Consider the following 22,323-nt stretch of genomic DNA (forward strand, 5'->3'; position numbering starts at 1 on the left):
TTTCCTTTTAAAAAAATTTTTGTATCTGTTTTACCCATTCGATCTGTTTGAAGAAGAGCTTCCCATGTTTAAAAATTTGGGGAAAAAAGAATCCCTGGACAACTGGTGCCTAGAATACCAACATCCTGTAGGTCTTGTGTTCATTGAATTGGCCCGTCCACCTGGCAGGGGCTCCCACATGCCTCTGGAGAACACAACAGAAGGTGCTGGGAAAGGAGGGAGGGACATGGCTCAGCAGCTGCACCTACCTGGACTCTTCTCTATATACACAGAGAGGAGCAGCACTCCCAGCAGGGCAGCCTCTAGGTGAGGCTCCCTTTTCTCCATGGCCTGCAGTGCCTGGCCCCAAGCCTGTACACTCAGGAGCCCTCCATCTCTATCTATTACCCATGATGCAGGATGTGCTATAGCAGCCTGTTCAGCATGTCCAGCATATGGTCCTTCTCCAGCACAATGTCATAAGTATCTGTGTGCTTCTGCCGCTCTTCCACCTTGTCATTTAAGAAACCAATCTTGAAAATTCTCTCCACACTGGGAACCCCATCAGCCATAGTGAGGTCCCTTATGGAATCTCCCAGCAGGAGGCTGTGGTTTTGCCCTGAAGCTGCTGGACTTAGCCAGAGTTCTCACAAACAGAGTTGTTCTTGTTGGTTATCTGTGCACATGAGCTGGCTCTTGAATCTCTGTAGGAAGCTGTCTTTCTCAAAGTCTGTGTAATTAGACACAGTGTGGATAATGGGGTAGAACACTTTCATCTGTTGGATAATGTCCTCTGGGATATCGCCAAGGTCTGTGAAAAAGATGAAAAGGAAAAAGTTATGTTGGTAGAGGATATTGAGGAATGTCTTGTCTTGAATCCCTCCCTAAGCATTGCATTGGACACTCTAACCACTTGGGCTATCTGAAACTTCTCAATCATCTGCTGGCATGGGCAATCATGTGCTTTGGTCCACCAATCCCTTAAATGAAGTAACTTCTCTATGATGGTGCAGTGTGGGTCAATCTCAGCTGGATAATAGTGGTGAAGGAGCCCCTTAAGCTCATTCCAGTATTGCTCACTGATGATCTTGCTGCTCTCTAGAATGTTGTAAGAAGTCCATCACTTCTTACAAATCCATTCATTGCATGCAAACCTGCTCAAGTTCATGTCAAAATCATAAATGACCTGTAAGTGGTCTCCTCCACCCCTGCAGAGGGTGCCAACAATCTCTTACACCTGTCCAGGCTGCCAACATCAGGACCCTGGTCTTCATCAGGATGCTCACCTGTCCCGAAACCTGAGAAGCACTGATACTAGCTCGGCACTGGGCCCAGGGAGAGCTCAGGGCAGCTCAGCAGCTCTGTGAGGCTGGGATACAGGGGTGGGAGGTGGATGAAGGGAACTCCAGCTTGGTTTAGGGTACCTACTGGCCAGGGTGGCATGGAAGGGACAGGTCGGGGGGAGGCTTGGAGAGCCTTGAGGGTCTGGACCTGCCCCTGACATTTCATTCTGTCTCACCTCTCTGCCATGGCACTCCTGGCTTTCTTTTTGATTAGGCCTCATCCTTGGGCCTTGTCTTCAGCCTTCACTGTCTAGTTGTGGCAAGAATGTTGCTAAATTTGTTAATAGAGAATCCTCTATCTTTGATATCTGATCACCCTTGATACCTAATCAAATTTCTCATCCTCCATTTTTGATGTTTAAGCCCTTGAGTTGTCTTCAGCAAGAATCTTGTACAGATGGTCTTAAAGATACAGTCAGTTTAGCAAGAATAAACCTACCCTAGATATCCCTTCATAAGTGATTTTCTATCTACCAACCCCTCTACCTGCTTGATGTCTGTAAGTCCCCAGCTGTCTCTGCTGTATTTACATTTGGGCCAAATCTCTCTCAGTTGTGATAGTCCTAACACCATTTGAAATAGTTCTGAACGAAATCTTCCCTACTGTTTTAACAAGTAGCAGAATAATTTTTTAACTATGTTTTTTTTATGTGTTTTAGATACAGTCCATAATCTATTGTGTATTTTGAAAATATTTTCTCCAAGTCCATGCCTGGCATTCTCATTTTTTATAATTGTCTTCTGGAGTACAAAAGTTTTTAGTTCTATTGAAGTTACATTTTATGAATATTTCTTATATACTTCAAGCTCTTTGTGTCTTGTTAGAAATCTTTGCTTAACCCCAAGGTCACAAAGGTATTCTCTTTTTTATATATAGCTTCAGCTCTTACATATAGGTTTATGATAATTCTGCATTTAATTTTCACTTATGTTATCAGGTAATGTTCAAGATTTTTTGTTTCTTTTTTATATCGATATTTAGTTTCAGCATTATTTTTTTTAAAGATTTTATTTATTTATCTGACAAACAGAGATCACAAGTAGGTAGAGAGGCAGGCAGAGAGAAAGAGTGGGGAAGCAGGCTCCCTGCTGAGCAGAGAGCCTGATGCGGGACTCGATCCCAAGACCCTGAGATCATGACCTTAGCCGAAGGCAGAGGCTTTAACCCACTTAGCCACCCAGACACCCTAGTTTCAGCATTATTTATTGAAAAATTTTTCTTTCATGTTTCAAGTGCTTTAATGCCTGTGTCAAAAATCAGGTAATTATATCAGTGTGGGTCTATTTTTGGACTTTATATTATTACTCCATTAATCTGTTTATCTTTACATTAGTACCACACCGTCTTGGTAATTGTAGCATTCTAATAAATGTTTTTTTAAGTTTTTGTTTAAATTCCAGTTAGTTAACACACAGTGTTATACTAGTTTCAGGTGTACTATATAGTGTTTCAACAACTGCATACATCATTCAATGCTCATCATGACAAGTGCCCTCCTTAGTCCCCATCACTTATTTCACACATCCCCCTCCCACCTACATTCTGGTAACCATCAGTTCGTTCTTTACAGTTAAGAGTCTGTTTCTTGGTTTGCCTCTCTCTCTCTCTGTTCCCCTTGCTCCTTTGTTTCGTTTCTTAAATTCCACATAAGAGTGAAATCATATAGTATTTGCCTTTCTCTGACTAACTTATTTCTAGTAAGATTTGATAGCAGGTACTGGAAGTTTTCCAAATTCTCTGTCTCTCTCTCTTTGTCTTCTGCCTATTCCAAGTTCAGTGAATTTCCATAAAAATATTAAATCAGCTTGTCATATTTCCTAATTGTGATTGTGTTGAAACTATGGAGTTTCAATTTTGGAGAGATTTGACATCTTAGTAAAATTGAGTGCTCTGTTCTGTTAATGTGTTATATCCCTCTATTTAATTAGGACTTCTTTAATTCCTGTCAGGAATGTTTTAAATTGTCTATGTGTATGTCTTATATATATTTTGTTTAATCTATATTTAAGCATTTACTTTCTGATTAATTGCAAATAGTATTATTTAACTTCAATTTTTTTCTGATATATGATAATAAATTGATTTTTTGTTACCTGTGATTTTGCTAAACTCACCCTAATAGTTGGTTTGTAGAATCCTTATGCTTTTCTAGACAATAATGTTGTCTGCATATAAAGAAGTTTTGTATCTCTCTTTTGTATATTTTTGTGTGTGTGTGTATTACACTGTCCTCCAGCACAAATATGAGTGGAGTAGATGGGAATGGACACTCTTATCTTGTCAGTCTTTAGGGTCCAAAGCAAAAGGAACAGTATTTCACTGTTAAGTAAGATGTTAAATGAAGATTTTCTGTTTGTGTCCTTTATCAGTTTATCACATTTTGACATGGATTTTTAGGATGAATATGTAAATTTTCTCATGCTTTGGTGTATGTAATAAGATAATCACATGTTATTTTTAAAAATTCTATTATTATAATAGTTGCAGTGTTTTATTTTTAAATATTAAGCCAATTTTGCATTCCTGGTATAATTTCCCACTTTAGTTATGCTATATTATCTATTTTATATATTGCTACATTTAATTTGTTAATACTTTGTGGAGCATTTTTATATTTATGTCTATCATTTTCTTATTATGTCTTTTTTTCTGGTTCTCCTACCAGAGTAATGCTGTCCTCATTAAACAAACTGGGAGATGTTGACTCCAGTTCTATTTTCTGAAAGAATGTCTATAGATCTATATACCTTTTTCTTAAATATTTCATAGACTTCACTTATGAAGCAACCACAGCTTGGAATTTTCTTTGGGAAATATTTTTAACTATGAATTAAATTTTTAATAGTTGCAAGGCTTTATCACTACAGAAATTTTTTCTGTTTGTCTGTTTGTTCTATCAATTACTGAGGGAGGATTATTGAAATCTCAATTATTTCTCTGTTTCTATGAATTCTATTAGATTTTAATTATTTCATCTCTGAAATTTCCATTTGAATCATTTTTAATCTTCCATTAAGAAATTCTTCTTCATTATCTTTATATTTTCCTTTACATTCTTAAGCATACTTATAATATTCTAATAGCTACTTATTTATTTTATTATTTTATTGAAGTGTAATTAACATACAGTGTTATATTAGTTTCAGGTGTACAATATGATGATTCAGCAATTCTATGCATTTGTCAGTGCTTATCAAGACAACAGTATTCTTAATCTTCTTTATCTAATTCATCCATCCTCACACTAACCCCCTCTGGCACCTACTGGTTTGTTTTCTGTATTTAAGAGTCTGTTTTTTTGTTTGTCTGTTTTTTCCCTTTTTTAATTTGTTTTTGTTTCTTAAATTCCACATATGAATGAAATTGCATGGTATTTGTCTTTTTCTAACTGTCTTATTTCATTTAGCATTATACTCTGTAGGTCCATCCATGCATTTGCAAATAGCAAGACAATTCTTTTTTATGGCTGAGTAATATTCCAGCATATGCATATCTATATCTATATTTGTATCTATATCCAGCACATTTTCTTTATTCATCTATGGATAGACACATGGGTTGCTTTCATCTATTAACTTGTAATTACACTGTTTCTTATTTTTGTGTCTGTTACTATTGATTACTTTTTCTCCTATTATGTGTATATTCCTGCTTCTTTGGTAAGTTTCTAGTGATTACCAGATATTATAAATTTATATGTTGAGTGCCAGAGTTTATTTCATTCCATTAAGAAATGTTGAATTTTGTACTACCATGCAGTTACTTGCATATCATTTCAATTCTGTTAAGTTTACTTATTATTTTAAGTGTGGCACGTACATAGCTCTTGGGCTAACTTTCTCCACTATAATGATGACAGCCTTTTGAGGAGTTTTTCTAATGCCCCACATATGATGAGGTCTCTTTACTTTGGCTGAAGAAACACAAATTGTTCCCATCCTGTGTTACTCTGAGAATTGTTCGTTTGATTATTTTCTGGATATTCTTTCCAAGCTTATGGAGATTCCAGATATTGACTTAAGTCAATACTCAGACACAGAGGATTCCTCAGCCAATGTCTGGAATTCTGTGTGTGTATATGTATGTGCATGTGCATGTATGTCCCTATTTTTTTCCTCAAAATTGTTTTAATCCTTGTTATGTATAATACACCCTGATGTTTTCAATTCTGTTTTCTGTATTTTTAAAATTTAATTTAATTTAATTTTTTTCAGTGATCCAAAATTCATTGTTTATGCACCACACCCAGTGCTCCATGCAATATGTGCTCTCCTTATTTTCTGGTATTCTGTCTCAAAATTTTAGCTGCCCCAGTTTCACTGAACTGTGTCTCTCTCTGCAACTCATCCAAACATCCCATCTCTATTTGGGTTCTCCCTCTCTGCCTTTCAGCCTGAAAACTACCTTTAGGAAGTAAGCTTGTTCACTTGTTTCTTTTCCTTCTGTGCTGTATGATGTCCAATGTCTATCCATTGATTTTTTTTTCATAATAGTTAAGCTTCTTTATTTACAAATTCTATTTTGAAATTCACATACTTGCTAAAATATATTTGTAATCCCAAAATTGGCATTAACAGCGTTTTTGCACCATTTGCAACCATACATAGGATAGGGGAAAGTGTGAGTTGTCCAATATGCATTTTCCTGCTGAAGACCAAGAGTATGCTCTGCCTTCTTGTTTCAATTCTCACATTCATAGCAAGGGTTCTTTTCCTGGTCTATTAGGTGTCACATTTTTTTTTTTTTTTGCATTTGTGTGTGTGTGTGTGTGTGATTTCACTGCTTAAAATGGCCCTTGAGCATGATGTTGAAACACTATCTAGTGTTTCTAGAAACAGGAAGCCTGTGATGTGTCTTAGGAAGAAAATATGTTGGTTAGATAAGCCTCATTCAGACATGAGTTATACAGCTATTGACCATGAGTTCAAGGCTAATGAATCAAAGAATATATGAATAAGGTATTTTGAAACAGAAACATACATAACACTAGATCTCCTACTGATGGGTTGAGGAAATTGTTTGTAACCAGTGTCTCTGATCTATTTCCTCCTTCTTTTAGAACATACAGATACATTCATCTCTGCCCTAAGTGAATATACATATATACATATGTATTAGAAAAGTTAATTTTAAAGAAAAAAATATGCCTTTAACATTTCATACAAGACCTCTTTCTCTCTCCCCCCACCAAATAATTAACACTAAGTAACTTCTTGATAACATGCAATCTTTGTTTCTATTTCCAAATGTGCACTAGACATGTTGTTATATTACTAATTTCTTGACACATCAGTAATTAGATTCTAAATTAGGCACTTCTTGTATCTATCATCAAACTCAATAATGGTCACAATCTCCAGACATCCCTACATTAATAATTGCTTGTATTTAGGTGTGTCTGTGTAACTAGAAGTTTGTCTACCTTGCCTTCTTGAGAACTGGGTCTTGTATTTACAAAACTATAGTTTTCTCCTAACATCTAGCAAAGAGCTACTCATTTAGTGGGTAGTACTTATACACCCCCAACTCATTCATACATGTATACTGTGCCACATTCTTAAAAGGCCTGTAAGACTGGTATGTATTTAAATCAGGGATAACCTTATATGCCTATAGAATACAGGTACAAAAGCATGCTATTTTGTGAGAAGAACCCCTTCCACACAATCTGAAATCCTACTATTAATCATTCACCTATTTGAATTAGTTAAGTCTGCTGTATTAAAAAAAGTTAACTAACTAAGTAGCTATTAATTATGTCCAAACTTTGCAACTTAGCAGTATAACAACTACAGTATTGTGGTAATTACACATTTTAATTTATAAGGAGGGCTCTGTGTTCAAAGAGTCAGTTTTAAAATGAGTCGTTTAGAGGTAGGAGGGAAGATGGCAGGAGTAGGGGACCTCATTTCATCTGCTCCCTAGAATTCGGCTAGATATCTGTCAAATCATTCTGAACACCTGTAAATTTAGCCTGAGATCTAAGGAAATAATGACGCAACTCTATAAATAGGCAATCACTTTTTGCAAGGTAGGAGGTGCAGAGAAGTGAGTGAATCTAAGGGGATATATTGGAAGATATACAGCAGGTGGGAAGAGCCTCCGGAAGACAGCTACCAGAAAGTATATACACCAGAGTGCAAAATCAGAACTTTTAGAAGTCTGCTTCTGTAAGGAATGACCCTCCCTGAAGGGTCCTCAGGTCATGAAGTGGGGCAGAACCCTAGGTAGGACAGTGTAGTCTCAGGATCCCCGGGGTCATGGAAAGAATGGGAGAGGCTGACTTGGCAGAGTTCCCAACCACTGGAGCAGGGAAACTGGCTACAATCAGCGAGGCCAAAAGTGGGCTCTCAGCTCAGTTGCCATCATCAATGAACTACAGTACTATCCAAGGACCACTTTCTGAGCTGGTTTGCTGCAAAAGGCAGAAACTCAGTAATCCTCATGCTTCCCCAGGGAGGATCTGTGCAGTGTGCACTATAGGAACCTGTAGGGTTTAGTGAACACAAAAGTGATTGACTGCTGGGGCCCCTGGGTGGCTTAGTCATTAAGCCTCTGCCTTCAGCTCAGGTCATGATCCCAGGGTCCTGGGATTGAAACTTGCATTGGGCTCTCTGCTCAGTAGGGAGCCTGCTTCCCCCTCTCTCTCTGCCTATCTCTCTGCCTACTTGTGATCTCTCTCTCTCTGTCAAATAAATAAATAAAATCTTTAAAAAAAAATGACTGGGGGTGCCTAGGTGGCTCAGTGGGTTAAAACCTCTGCCTTTGGCTCGGGTCATGATCCCAGGGTCCTGGGATCGAGCCCTACATCGGGCTCTCTGCTCAGCAGGGAGCCTGCCCTCCCCCCCAACTGCCTACTTGTGATTTCTGTCTGTCAAATAAAAAAATAAAATCTTTAAAAAAATGATTGACTGCTTTTCCCTGAGGATTCACTGAAGAGTGGGGGCCTCAATCTTTCATTTCCAGGGCTGGAGATCAGGGGTCTGCCATTTTAATTTTTTCTTTCTTTTCTTTTCTTTTCTTATCCTCTAAAGCATCAAAGAAATCCTTCAGTGAACAAAAGCTACGTAGAGCAACCCAAAGCAGCTTACACTGAGCCTGGCCCCATGGAGGGGGTAGAGCACTCTACCCAGACAAAGACACCTGAGAATCAGTGTAGCAGGTCTCTTCCCCAGAAGACCAGCAAGAACATCAAGCTAATAACAAGTTTATGGATCACATAGAACTGAAAAACTGCAGCACTAGAGGAAAAGAGTATATAGAATTAGAGGTTTTTTTCTCATGACTTTTTTGTCTTTCAATTTAAATTTTTTTTCATTTTTTTCTTTTCAACTAGCTTCTTATTATATCAACCCATTTTAAGTCTCTTTTTAATTTTAATTTTTACATTTACATTTTATAGATATATTCTTCATTTTTGGCTTCCTTTTACTGTGTTCACTTTTATTTTTGTGTACATATAAATTTTACTTTCTTTACAATTTTGGGATCAAGGGTCTTCTAATAAAGAAACCAAAATACATCCAGGGGCAAGAGTATTACCCTGTTCTACCTGTTTAATTGTATTCTCTCTTCCCCCTCCTTTTTTTTTTTTCTTTTTTTGGTTTCTGATCTCTTCTCATTTGTCTAGTGTATATTTCTCTGGGGTTGTGGTTAATTTATTTTATTCTTTTTTGTTCTCTCATTCATCTATTCTTTCCTGGACAAAATGACAAGAAGGAAGAATTCCCAGGAAAAAGAACAAGAGATAGTACTCACTGTCAGAAACATAATAAATATCAGTATTAATAAAATATCTGAGCTAGAATTCAGAACAATAATTATAAAGATACAATCTGAGCTTGAAAAAAAAAGCATAAACGGCACTAGAAAATCCTTTTCTGAAGAAATAAAAGAACTAAGATCTAATCAGGTTGAAATCAGAAAGGGTATAGCTGAGATGCAATCAACAATGGAGGTTCTTATTGCTAGGCTAAATGAGGCAGAAAGAAGAATAAGTTATATAGAAGGTAAAATTTTGGAGAACAAAGAAAATGAGCAGAAGAGAGATAAACAATTACTGGATCATAAGAGGAGGATTAAAAAAATCAGTGATATCATAAATGGAAACAATATTAGAATTATTGGGGTCCCAGAGGAAGAGGAAAGAGGAGGCAAAAGGTATATTTGAGCAACTTATAGCTGAGAACTTCCCTAATCTGGGGAATCCAGACATCCAAGTCCAGGAAGCACAGAGAACCTCCTTCAAAATCAATAAAAATGGATCAAGACCCCAATATATAATTGTGAAGCTTGTAAATTTCAGAGATAAAGAGAAAATTCCAAAAGCAGCTTGAGACAAAATGTCCTTAACCAACAAGGATAGGAACATTAGACTGGCAGAAGACATATCTATACAGACTTGGCATGATATACTCAGGGTAGTAAATGAGAAAAACATTCAGCCAAGAATACTTTATTCAGCAAAGCTTTCATTCAGAATGGAAGGAGAGAAAGAGCTTCCAGGACAAACAAAAACTAAAAGAATTTATTATCACTAAGCCAACCCTGCAAGAGATATTAAAGGGAGTCTTATAAGCAAAGAGAGAACCAAAAAGTAACAGATCAGAAAGGAAAAGAGACAATACATAGAAACAGTGATTTTACAGGTAAAACAATGACAGTAAATTAATATCTCTCAATAGTTGCTCTGAATGTAAATAGGCTAAATTCTCCAATCAATAGACACAGGGTATCAGATTGGATAAAAAAGCAAGAACCATCGATATGCTGTCTGCAAGAGACTAATTTTAGAACCAAAGACACCTCCAGACTGAAAGTGAGGAGATGGAAGACCATCTGTCCTAGTAACGGACATCAAAAGAAAGCTGGGGTAGCAATCCTTATTATCAGACAAATAAGATTTTAAACCAAAGACTGTAGTAAGGGATGAAGAGGGACTATATCATACTTAAAGGTTCTATAAAACAAGAAGATCCAACAATTATAAATATTTATGCTCCTAACTTGGGAGCAGTCAATTATATACACCAATTAATAATAAGATTAAAGAAACGTATTGATAATAATAGAATAATAGTGAACGACTTTAACACTCAACTCACAGCAACTCATTTAAGCAGAAGATCAACAAAGAAAGAAGGGCTTTCTTTGAATGACACACTGGATTAAATGAGCTTCACAGATATATACTGAACATTCCTTCCTAAAACAACAGAATACTCATTCTTCTTGAGTGCACATGAAACTTTCTCCAGAATAGACCACATACTGTATCACAAATCAAATTGCAATCAGTACCAAAAGATTGGCATTATCCCCTGCATATTTTCAGACCACAATGCCTTGAAACTTGAACTGAATCACAAGAGGAAATTTAGAAGGAACTCAAACACTTGGAGGTTAAGGAGCATCTTAACTAAAGAATGAATGGGTCAAACAGGAAATTGAAGAATTAAAAAAAATTATGGAAACAAATGAAAATGAAAACACAATAGTTCAAAACATTTGGGATGCAGCAAAAGGGGGTCCTAAGAGGAAAGTACATAGCAATACAAGCTTTTCTCAACAAACTAGAAAAGTCTCAAATATATAAGCTAACCTTATTCCTAATGGAGCTGGAGGGGAAGAAAAACAAAAGCAAACAAACAAAAAAATACCCAAAAACAGTAAATAAAGCCTAAACCAAGCAGGACATGAGAAATAATAAAGATTAGAGAAGACAATTAAATAGGAACCAAAAGAACAGTAGGACATATCAGTAAAACTAGAATTGGTTCTTTGAAAGAATTAATAAAATTGAAAAACCCCTAGGCAGACTTATCAAAAAGAAAAGGCAAAGGACCCAAATTAATAAAATCATGAATGAAAGATGTCAACCAATACTGAAGAAATACAAGTAATTATAAGAACATATTATAAGCAATTATATACCAAAAAATTAGGCAATCTGGAAGAAATGGATGCATTCCTAGAGACATGCAAACTACCAATACTGAAACAGGAAGAAATAAAAAACCCAAACAGATCCATAACTGGCAAGGAAATTGAGGCAGTAACCAAAAACTTCCCCAAAAACAAGAGTTCAGGGCCAGATGGATTCCCAGAGGGATTCTACCAAACATTCAAAGAAGAAATCATACCTATTTTACTGAAGCTATTTCAAAACATAGAAATGGAAGGAAAACTTCCAAACTCATTCGTTGAGGCCAGCATTACCTTGATTGTCAAGCTAGACAAAGACCCCATCAGAAAGGAAAATTACAGACCAATATCCCTGATAAACATAGATGCAAAAATTTTCACCAAGATACTGGCCAATAGCATCCAACAGTACATTAAAAGGATTATTACGACCAAGTGGGATTTATTTTTGGGCTGCAAGCATGGTTCAATATTTGCAAATCAATCAATGTGATACATCACATTAATAATAAAAGAAAGGACAAGAAGCATATGATCCTTTCAATTGATGCAGAAAAAGCATTTAACGAAATATAGCATCCTTTCTTGATTAGAACTTTCCACAGTGTAGGGGTAGAGGGAACATACTTCAGTATCATAAAAGCCATCTACAGAAAGTCCACAGCATATATCATTCTCAATGGAGAAAAACTGAGAGCTTTTCTCTTAAGGTCTGGAACATGACAGGGATGCCCACTCTCATCATTGTTGTTCAACATAGTAGTAGAAATCCTAGCCTCAGCAATTAGATAACAAAAAGAAAGGAAAGGCATTCAAATTGGCAAAGAAGTCAAACTCTCACTCTTCACTGATGACATGATACTTCATGTGGAAAATCCAAAAGGCTCTAATGAAAAATTGCTAGAGCTCAAAAAGGAACTCAGCAACATGGCGGGATATAAAATCAATGCTCAGAAATCAGTTGCATTTCTACATGCTAACAATGAGACAGAAGAAAGAGATTAAGGAGTTGATCCCTTTCACAATTGCACCAAAAACCATAAGATACTTAGGAATAAAGCTAACAAAAGAGGTAAAGAATCTGCATTCAGAATACTGTAGAAAACTCAGGAAAGAAATTGATGAAGACACAAAGATATGGAAAAACATTCCATGCTCATGGCTTGGAAGAATAAATATTTTTAAAATGTCTATGCTACCTACAGCAATCTACATATTCAATGCAATCTTTATCAAAATACCATCAACATTCTCCACAGACTTGGAATAAATATTCTTAAAATTTCTATGGAATCAGAAGAGACCCCAAATAGCCAGAGGAATGTTGATAAAGAAAGCCAATGCTGATATCATTACAATGCCTGACTTCAAGCTCTATTACAACACTGTACTCACTAAGACAGTATGCTACTGGCACAAAAACCAACACATAGATCAATGGAACAGAATAGATCGCCCAGAAATGGACCCTCAACTCTATGATCAATTAATCTTTGATAAAGCAGGAAAGAATATCCAGTGGTAAAAGGGCAGTCTCTTCAACAAATGGTGTTGAGAAAAATGGACAGCCAAATGCAGAAGAATGAGACTGGACCTTTCTCTTATACCATACACAAAGATAAAGTCAAAATGGATAAAAGATCTAAATGTGAGATAGGAATCCATCAAAATCTGAGAGGAGAAGATAGACAGCAACCTCTTTGACCTTGGCCACAGCAACATCTTGTTAGACTTGTCTCCAAAGGAAAGGAAAACAAAATAAAAAATGAACGATAAAGACTTTGTCAAGATAAAAACTTCTCCACAGCAAAGGAAACAATTGACAAAACTAAAAGCCAATCTCTGGAATGGGAGTGGATATTTGAAAATGATGTATCAGATAAAGCACTGGTATCCAAAATCTATAAGGAACTTATCAAACTCCACACCTAAAAAACAAAAAATCCAGTCAAGAAATGGTCAAAAGACATGAATAGACATTTCTCCAAAGAAGACATACAAATGACCAACAAATGTATGAAAAAATGCTCCACATCCCTTGGCATCAGGAAAATACAAATCAGTGAGATACCACCTCACACCAGTCAGAATGGCTAAAATTAACAAGTCAGGAAACATCAAATGTTGGTGAGGATGAGGAAAATGGGGAACCCTCTTATAATGTTGCTGGGAATTTAAGCTAGTGCAGCCACTCTGGAAAACAGTATGGAGGTTTCTCAGGAAGTTAAAAATAGAACTACCCTATTACCCAGCATTGCACTACTAGGTATTTACCCCAAAGATAAAAATTTATTGATCTGAAGGGGCACATTTATTCCAATGTTCATAGCAGCAATGTCCACAATAGCCAAAGTATAGAAAAAGCCCAGATGTTTATCAACAAATGAATGAATAATGATGTGAGAAAAATACATAAATTACTCAACCATCAGAAAGAATGAATACCATTTACAGTGATGTGGATGGGACTGGAGGGTATTATGTTGAGCAAAATAAGTTAATTGGAGAAAGAAAATTGTTATATGGTTTCACCCACATGTAGAGTGTAAGAAACAGCACAGAGGATCATAGGGGAAAGGAGGAAAAATGGAATGGATGAAATCAGAGAGGGAGAAAAACCATGAGAGATTCTTAACTATTAGAAACAAACTGAGGGGGGCGCCTGGGTGGCTCAGTGGGTTAAGCCGCTGCCTTCGGCTCAGGTCATGATCTCAGGGTCCTGGGATCGAGCCCCGCATCGGGCTCTCTGCTCGGCAGGGAGCCTGCTTCCTCCTCTCTCTCTACCTGCCTCTCTGCCTGCTTGTGCTCTCTCTCTGTCAAATAAATAAATAAAATCTTTAAAAAAAAAAAAAGAAACAAACTGAGGGTTGCTGGAGGGAAGGTGGGTGGTGGATGGAGTAATTGGGTGATGGGCATTAAGGAGGGTACACGATGTAATTAGCAATGGGTGGTATGTGCAACCGATAATTTATTGAACACTACATCTGAAACTAATGATGTACTATATGTTAGCTAATTAAATTTAATAAAAAATAAAATAAATTATTTAGTAGGTGATTTATTTCAGTGTTTGCTTCAGAAAATAAAGTTGTCCTATGCTCATGCAAAGTCCTTAAGGAATTATAATAGTCACTTCCCTTTTAAAAGTATAAAATGCAATTGAATATGCTGAGGGAACTAAATGTGAAAGTAGAGATAAATAGCTCAAGAGTGGATTGCTATATGAGAGGAGGCACTGTAAGGACACCCAGAAGACCAAGTATTCAGAAAGGCAGTAGGTATAAGGATGATGTGAGGCCAGAAAATGAAATAACAATTTTGAAAGGCATCTAGAAGGGCCATAATTATATTTTTACTAGAACCAAGCCAAGTATGTAAATGTCAAAATAAACTGAGAGGTCCCATTTTTGCCTCTTCACACATCTGACAATGGAAATCAATTTTATAACGCTTTCTCCTCATTAAACAATTTCCAGGAAATCCTGAACTATGGTACTGGAAACTTGCTTAATATTTTGTTGGCCTCATGCTTTGTGGTGATAAAGTCTATCAGCCACAAGACTTATGTATCCTTATGACTATGTATCCAGAAGTATGCTGAGCTTATGTGATTCCTTGATCATGTCTTGTCTCTCTTGTGGTATTGGAATGTACCTACAGAAAGAAACAGGGTACTCTATACAGCTTTATTTACTTGAGCATAAAAGATATTACAGTAACTTTGTGGTATTTTTAAATGCCTTGAATTTAAACATCCTAAATGAGCACCTCAGATTCCTGGTTTAGGTGTGGCCTGAAATAAAGCCTCTCGCCCATCTGATTTTATGCTTTCTCAGTACCCTCAGAGATAAGCTACATAACTGGTGATAACAGCAATCGCTGCTAGAATAAGTGAATTTAGTTGATAAATATTCCCAGCTTGGCATATAGGCAATATACTGAGAGGAATACCAGATTTCTATTTAGAACAAAATTGCACTGCAGGCTAATTTTGTAACTGATTGAAGGCATGAACTTGGGGAAGTCCATGACTATTCTTTGAAAACTGTTACTACCTTTTCAGTTAGTCCATCTCTTTTCATTTCCACTATTCTACTCCACTAGCCATAATACTTTTTTACCCAGATTAACATTTCCCACCTTCTGTCTTCTGACCCATTTGTTTTCCGGGTAGAGGTCAGAATGATTTCTCTAGCACTTGTTTATGTTTATCTCATCTTCCCTTTGAAAAAGGCTAGCCAAATCATGATCTGATTCCTGCTTAGGTCTTCTGTCACATCTGCAGACACTTCCTCCTCATCAACAGGTTCCAGATAAGCTCATTTTTTAGTTTCAGATCTGAACTCCTTCTTGAAATCTAGAACTATATATATATTTTAAATATTTTATTTATTTATTTGAGAGAGAGAGAGAGAGACAGTGAGAGAGAGCATGAGCAAGGAGAAGGTTAGAGAGAGAAGCAGACTCCCCGTGGAGCTGGGAGCCCTATGCGGGACTCGATCCCAGGACTCCAGGATCATGACCTGAGCCGAAGGCAGTCGTCCAACCAACTGAGCCACCCAGGCGTCCCTAGAACTATATTTTAAAATATCCGCTGGATATTTCTTCCTTGAACTCTTACAAGCATTTTTTTTATTGTATTTTTTTAAAACTGTGGTAAAAACCGTTATCCACCCTCTTAATAAAGTTTTAGATCCATAGGCAACTTCCCCCCACCCCCATAAGCATCTTAAACTTACATAGTCTAAAACTGAAGTCTTTAAAAGTTTTCTCACCAGATCCATTCTATTTCTATCTGTACTATTAATTCATCCAGTGAGTTTCTAAAGCTGAGACTTCATACTGAGTTTTGAAAACACTTCTCCACCCGAGCAACCATTAACTTCTCTCAATTCTCCCCAAAAGAGTCTTGATTCAATTTTTCTCTCACATTATTTTAGAATTTCTGTTTTTACATCTATCTCAGTATTCTTTTGTAGGCTCTTTGAAGGCAGGATCTATCAGGCACTTAGATCTATCCCTGACACTAGTGTAAATTCCATCAACAGTTGTTGAATGGCTCCATATAAAGGAAAGACTTGGTAGCACTCTGTTCTATGTGATTTATTAGTTACTAATGTACCTTTTTTATGGGATATGAACCATATAGGACAAGCTCTTCTCTGACTCAACCTTGTTCCTACCACAGAGCAGACAATCCAGCAATGTTTTAAATGATAAAGAGATTTGGAATCTCCTAATCGCAGATTATTATATTAGTACTTAATTAAAACATATAAGAATCTTTTTCTTATATATGAAGCAATAAGCTTTGAGATTCCATCATCAATAACAGCCAAAAAACCAAATTTTTAAAATCCATAATACAAAGAAACACTTATATTGTCAACTAAAGAACTTTTAGAAAATAACATTCATTTTATAATCATATTTTATAAAATTGAACACATATTTATATGTATAGAGATATTTTAATGTCTGGTCTTAAAGCATTGGCAATGAGTATCTCTTTGTTGTATAATTTTATTTTATGTTTTTTTGGGGTACATTTCTTTATTTTAAACATTTCTTATAGTGAATATATATTGATTTTCACAACCAATAATTCTATTAAAATATATATTATATCCTATATTTAGTAATGTACTTGCCAAATTCCTGAAAGATCTCTTTTGTCCTATTACTCCTTATAATGTAAAAGAGGTAGAGTTGATGATTGTCCAATATTTTAAGCAGTGTTCTTTCATCAAGAGTGTGAATGTATTGCAGTTTAACAGTTAGCAGAGTAAAAGATGAAGTTGGAAATTGAGTGTTGCATGTGAGTGTCACAGAAGATAGGTGTGTATGTGTTTGTGTTCTGATGGGTGCATTTGTAATGCATAAAAGAGTGAGAATGAAGGAAAGTAAAAGTGTTGACAAGTGTTTTTCCTTTTCTGAAATTCCAATGATGCTGACACCCTTGTCTGAACAAATAACACTTGTATTCAAAACAGAAAAGAGAAGAAAAATAGACCAAATTTTTTTGGCTAAAATAAATCAACTTATAAGATAGGGTGGAGATCTATCAATATCATGGAATTTCTTTTTCCTTTTCTCTCTACACAGAAATTGGCTTAATGAAAAGGACATAAAATTTTGACCTAAAGGGTCAGATAAATCTGAAAATGTGCATGCATGTATATATACATACAATTAAAATGAAGATTTTTAAACACAGATTACTATTTTTAGTAAGAATGAAATTTGTGCTTAAAAATATGTCAATGTAAATATATATGGAACAAGTTATAAACTACTTTGAAATTTTCTGACAGTAACAGAAGATAGAAGTAGAGACTCACCAGAAATCATACCCATCAAATTAATAACCAAGGATTAACCACTGAGTTAGGAAACATGCCCAAGCTATGAGAGATAGTGTTAGTCATAGGAGTGGTACTTTCTATCTTCTTCTCTTCTCTGGTAATCCCTCTCTAATCAAGATTATTTAATTTCTCATGGCTATTAAGTTTCAGTTTAAATTATTTTGGATAACAGTGTGATTTAAAAAAATAATAAATTGTGCTCTTTCATAAGAAAAATCTTGCCTAGTTTCCTGTATAACTTTGGTAAAATGTCAATTTAAAGCATGATATTAAAGTACCCCTACTTCTAGCACAGTTGTTTTTGCTGAATTTAGTGGGAGCCCAGGAAATGAAGAGAATTTTCCATGTCCTCATGTGGTATTTTCTTTGTAAGAACCCTAAACAAGAAGTACCTATGCTTAGTAACAAGAAGAGTCACAAATTCTCCTTACAAATTAAATTATTCAATTGAGTTTAAACTGTATAACAGACATTTCCCTTTTCTTTTGGACTCTCAAGCTTACAGCCAAATATTAGCCCATTCTTGGTGCTGCTAAATGTTTCACAACTAGCTCTCTGGGGAAAACAGAAAAGTTCTGCATTGTGGTATTTACCAATTTCTGAGGTGTAAATTCTTCCACTAAAGCTGATTTCAAGCTACCAGTGTGATACAATGGTGGAACTGAGAAAATATGTGCTCAGCTGGCTTTTAAACTGTCTGTCAAATAAATAAATAAATAAAATCTTTAAAAAAAATAAAATAAACTGGTATGAACTAGCTCCAGTGTACTGCTGAGCCTACCCATTATATTTATGCTCTAATCATATACTATTTACGCATTTTCCTAGCTCTCTTTTTTCTTACCCTTGTTTTATTTTGTTTTTTGCTCGTGTTTTGCTCACCACATTTTTATCACAAAACTAAACAACCTGCAATTTCTTCTGGTATAAGATAAAAGAAAATAAATAAACACCAACTGACCCATTAGTGGGAAGATGCATTTAAGATGTAACTTTTGTGATACCTGCCAAATCTAGCTTTCATTAACAATAATGACTGGAAGATAATTGTTACCATAATAGATTCTCTAGAACTTTTCTTCAGGTCTTTCTTCAAAAAGAATGATGCAATATTAATTGAGTACATCACTCTGGATTTCACAAACATGCTATATACATTAGCTTTTTTATCTTTTTGCAAAAGTCCTCTGAGTGAGAAAGGGAAGATACTAGTGTCCTCACTGTATGGATGAAAATGCTTCAAAAGTCTAAATATGTTACTTGAAATCATACAATCTATAAGTAGCAGAAACTTCAGTCCTGTTTTTATTCCATTAACACTCTAAAGAACAAACCACAATTCCTACTACTTTCTCCTGGGATATCAGGGTATACTAGATACTATTTTCAATGGTACAGTTTTCATGGTAAATGAAAACATATATTGCTGCTAAGTTCTAAACATTACTAGGATTTTGAGCCCTAAAGATAATAATGATGTACTTAATTTTTAAATTCCCATGTATACTATTGCTTTTAAATTATAAAATAATTGCTTTGAGGAGAATCATAATGCTAAGGGACCTGTTGTGGGACAGTTTTTTAAGGAAATTACTGCCAACATAGTTGATAATTGAATAGTGAGAAAGTTTGTCTGTTATCTTCTAAAGGACTAATAAATTCTGCATAACTCATTTGAGCTATGAAATCTGTATATGAAGCGTAGTAATTGAAGGTAGGAGAGTATTCAGATATAACATCCTGAGTTAGTTACATCTTAACAAAAACCAAATCTAAGTGTTCTCTTTTTTTTTTTTAAGATTTTATTTATTTATTTGACAGACAGAGATCACAAGTAGGCAAAGAGGCAGGCAGAGAGAGAGGGGGAGGCAGGCTCCCTGCTGAGCAGAGAGCTCGATATGGGGCTTGATCCCAAGACCTTGAGATCATGACCTGAGCCGAAGGCAGAGGCTTAACCCACTGAGCCACCCAGGTGCCCCTAAGTGTTCTCTATAGGGGACTCAGAAGAATTTTGTGCAGCAGTGGCTTACTCACCCACCTTCCAGGCCATTACAGCCTAATGGCTGGAGAACTACTGAGATGTAAGCTGCAGAACTGCATTTTCAAGTGCGCTTACAGCACCAGTATTGATTGCTTGATTCTGTCCAACTACCCCTTGCAATAAACAACCCAGCTAGAGTCTGCACTGCTGGGAAGCAGTGATGCATTATTTAACAGTAACTAATCAATATAAAACAAGCCTCCCCTTTGTTACAGCAGTACTATTGATAGACTGCTTCTCCATTTTAATTTTTTATTATTTTGCATTGATTTCTGAAACTCAATTCTGTATCTTACTTTTCTTCCATCAGTAACTGTGAGCTGAGCCCTACCTGACTAGAAATCTAACATCATTTTTGAATCATAAATTACCCAGCTTCATTAAGAAACAATTAGTTGAGAGTTTAAAAAAAATCATTCAACTTTGCTCTAATCAAATTTAATGAGTGTGACACATTAAGTACAGGATTTTGGGGAGGATACATATAGAAAAAAAATCTAAAAAGACAAGATTTTTGCTGCTGTATATGTTTCAGGGAGCAGGCTCTCAAAATCTTCCATTTAACCTGGGTGAATGTGGGAGGGAATTCAGTCCTGCAACTACCATTAACAGTAATAGGGGTTTGTCCTCTAAATCCTGCTCTATCTATGGAAGAATAGGGTCCTTAGTTCTTTCCTTCCTTTCTTTCTTCCTTCCTTCTGTTATTTTTCTTTCTTCCTCCTTCACCTCTTCCCTCCTTCTCCCCCTTTCTTTCTCTCCCCTCCACCATCCCCCTCCCTCCCTTCTTTTCTCTTCTCTCTCTCTCTTTCTTTCTTTCTTTCTTTCTCTTTCATTCTTTCTTTCTTTTTCCTTTCTTTCTTCTTCCTTTTTAAATCTTAGCTGAATTTATTGTCTATAACAAAACATCAGTGGCAGCTACTTTGGTCATTGTTGCACCTGAGTGCTAATCCCTGATCAGCCAAACAGAAAAGATCTAATCCTCTGTCTGTTTAAACAGTGTGAGAGAGGAAGGATGTCAGGTGTGAGCAGGCACACAGATAGTATAGATGTATGTAGCTATGTGAATTGTGCTTAAAATAAGCAGAGAGATGCCAGCTGATCTGTTCATTTGATAAAATGATTTTAGTTACCCTTTTTGACCTATTATAAAGCAATGACAAAATACAATTGGGCTTTTAGATAATTTATAGAGGTTTAAAATTTATGTACTAAAGATATTTCTTTGGGGGCGCCTGGGTGGCTCAGTGGGTTAAGCCACTGCCTTCGGCTCAGGTCATGATCTCAGGGTCCTGGGATCGAGTCCCACATCGGGCTCTCTGCCCCACAGGGAGCCTGCTTCTTCCTCTCTCTCTGCCTACTTGTGATCTCTGTCTGTCAAATAAATAAATAAAAAATCTAAAAAAAAAAAGATATTTCTTTGGTTAGTTATGCTCATCAATAAGCATTTGTTGTTTAATATGTATTTTTCTAATTACAAAAGAAATTCACAATCTTTGGAAAAAATTAAAAAGTACATGAGTAGAAAGAAAATACTAACTGAGCTGTACTTCTACTTATCTAATAACAACTGTTAAGTTGTTCAAACTTTGGTGTGTACAGCCAGCAACTCATTCTCATTCTCTTTTTTCTCCCCATATATAATTAACTTATGTTACCTAAAGTGTAAATAATACAGAATATCATGTCTAGTCCCTATGTAATTTTGTGCAATGTAACAGAGGCCAGATTAAATTATTTTTACTAATGTTTTATTTTTGTCATTATTATTTATTTTTGTCATTATTATTATTATATTAGTCATTATTATTTATTTTTGCCATTATTTTGGCAAAATGATTGAGTTAGGACCTTATAATGTGCCCTGTGGTCTCAACATGACGGAGTCATTTTAAGATATTTAATAGTCATCATTGTCAAAAAGCCATTTTGGGGACAGAATTTGGTCATTTAGTTTTTAATCTCTGGAAGGCCTTAATATATTAAGTTTCTTACTTAGGGAATTTCAACATGTTTATATTTTTTAATTGAGAGAATTACCAGAAAAACACAATGCTTCTATTTAGAAAAAAAAAAATCAAATTACCAGAGCTTAATGATAGATTTAAATGACCTAAATAGGGTTCTTATACTTTGACTTTTTAAAATAGCTATTTTAATCAGAAAGAAACAGAGACAATATACAATAACAGTCACCTTACAGGCAATACAATGGCACTAAATTCATATCTCTCAATACTTACCCTGAATGTTAATGGGCTAAATGCCCAATCAAAAGACACAGGGTATCAGAATGGATAAAAAAACAAAACCCATCTATATGTTGCCTACAAGAAACACATCTTAAACCCGAAGACACCTCCAGGTTTAAAGTGAGGGGGTGGAAAAGAATTTACCATGCTAATGGACATCAGAAGAAAGCAGGAGTGGCAATCCTTATATCAGATCAATTAGATTTTAAGCCAAAGACTATAATAAGAGATGAGGAAGGACACTATATCATACTCAAAGGAACTGTCCAACAAGAAGATCTAACAATTTTAAATATCTATGTCCCTAACGTGGGAGCAGCCAACTATATAAACCAATTAATAACAAAATCAAAGAAACACATCGACAAGAATACAGTAATAGTAGGGGATTTTAACACTCTCCTCACTGAAATGGACAGAT

The 22,323-nt window shown here is 35.8% G+C and overlaps 1 pseudogene; it reads right to left on the reverse strand.

Moving 5' to 3' along the window:
- Positions 1-359: 359 nt before the first annotated feature.
- Positions 360-1,543, reverse strand: LOC125106843 (7-methylguanosine phosphate-specific 5'-nucleotidase-like; annotated as a pseudogene).
- Positions 1,544-22,323: the final 20,780 nt, after the last annotated feature.

Source organism: Lutra lutra, chromosome 8 (assembly GCF_902655055.1).
Source record: "Lutra lutra chromosome 8, mLutLut1.2, whole genome shotgun sequence".
Classification (NCBI taxonomy): domain Eukaryota; kingdom Metazoa; phylum Chordata; class Mammalia; order Carnivora; family Mustelidae; genus Lutra; species Lutra lutra.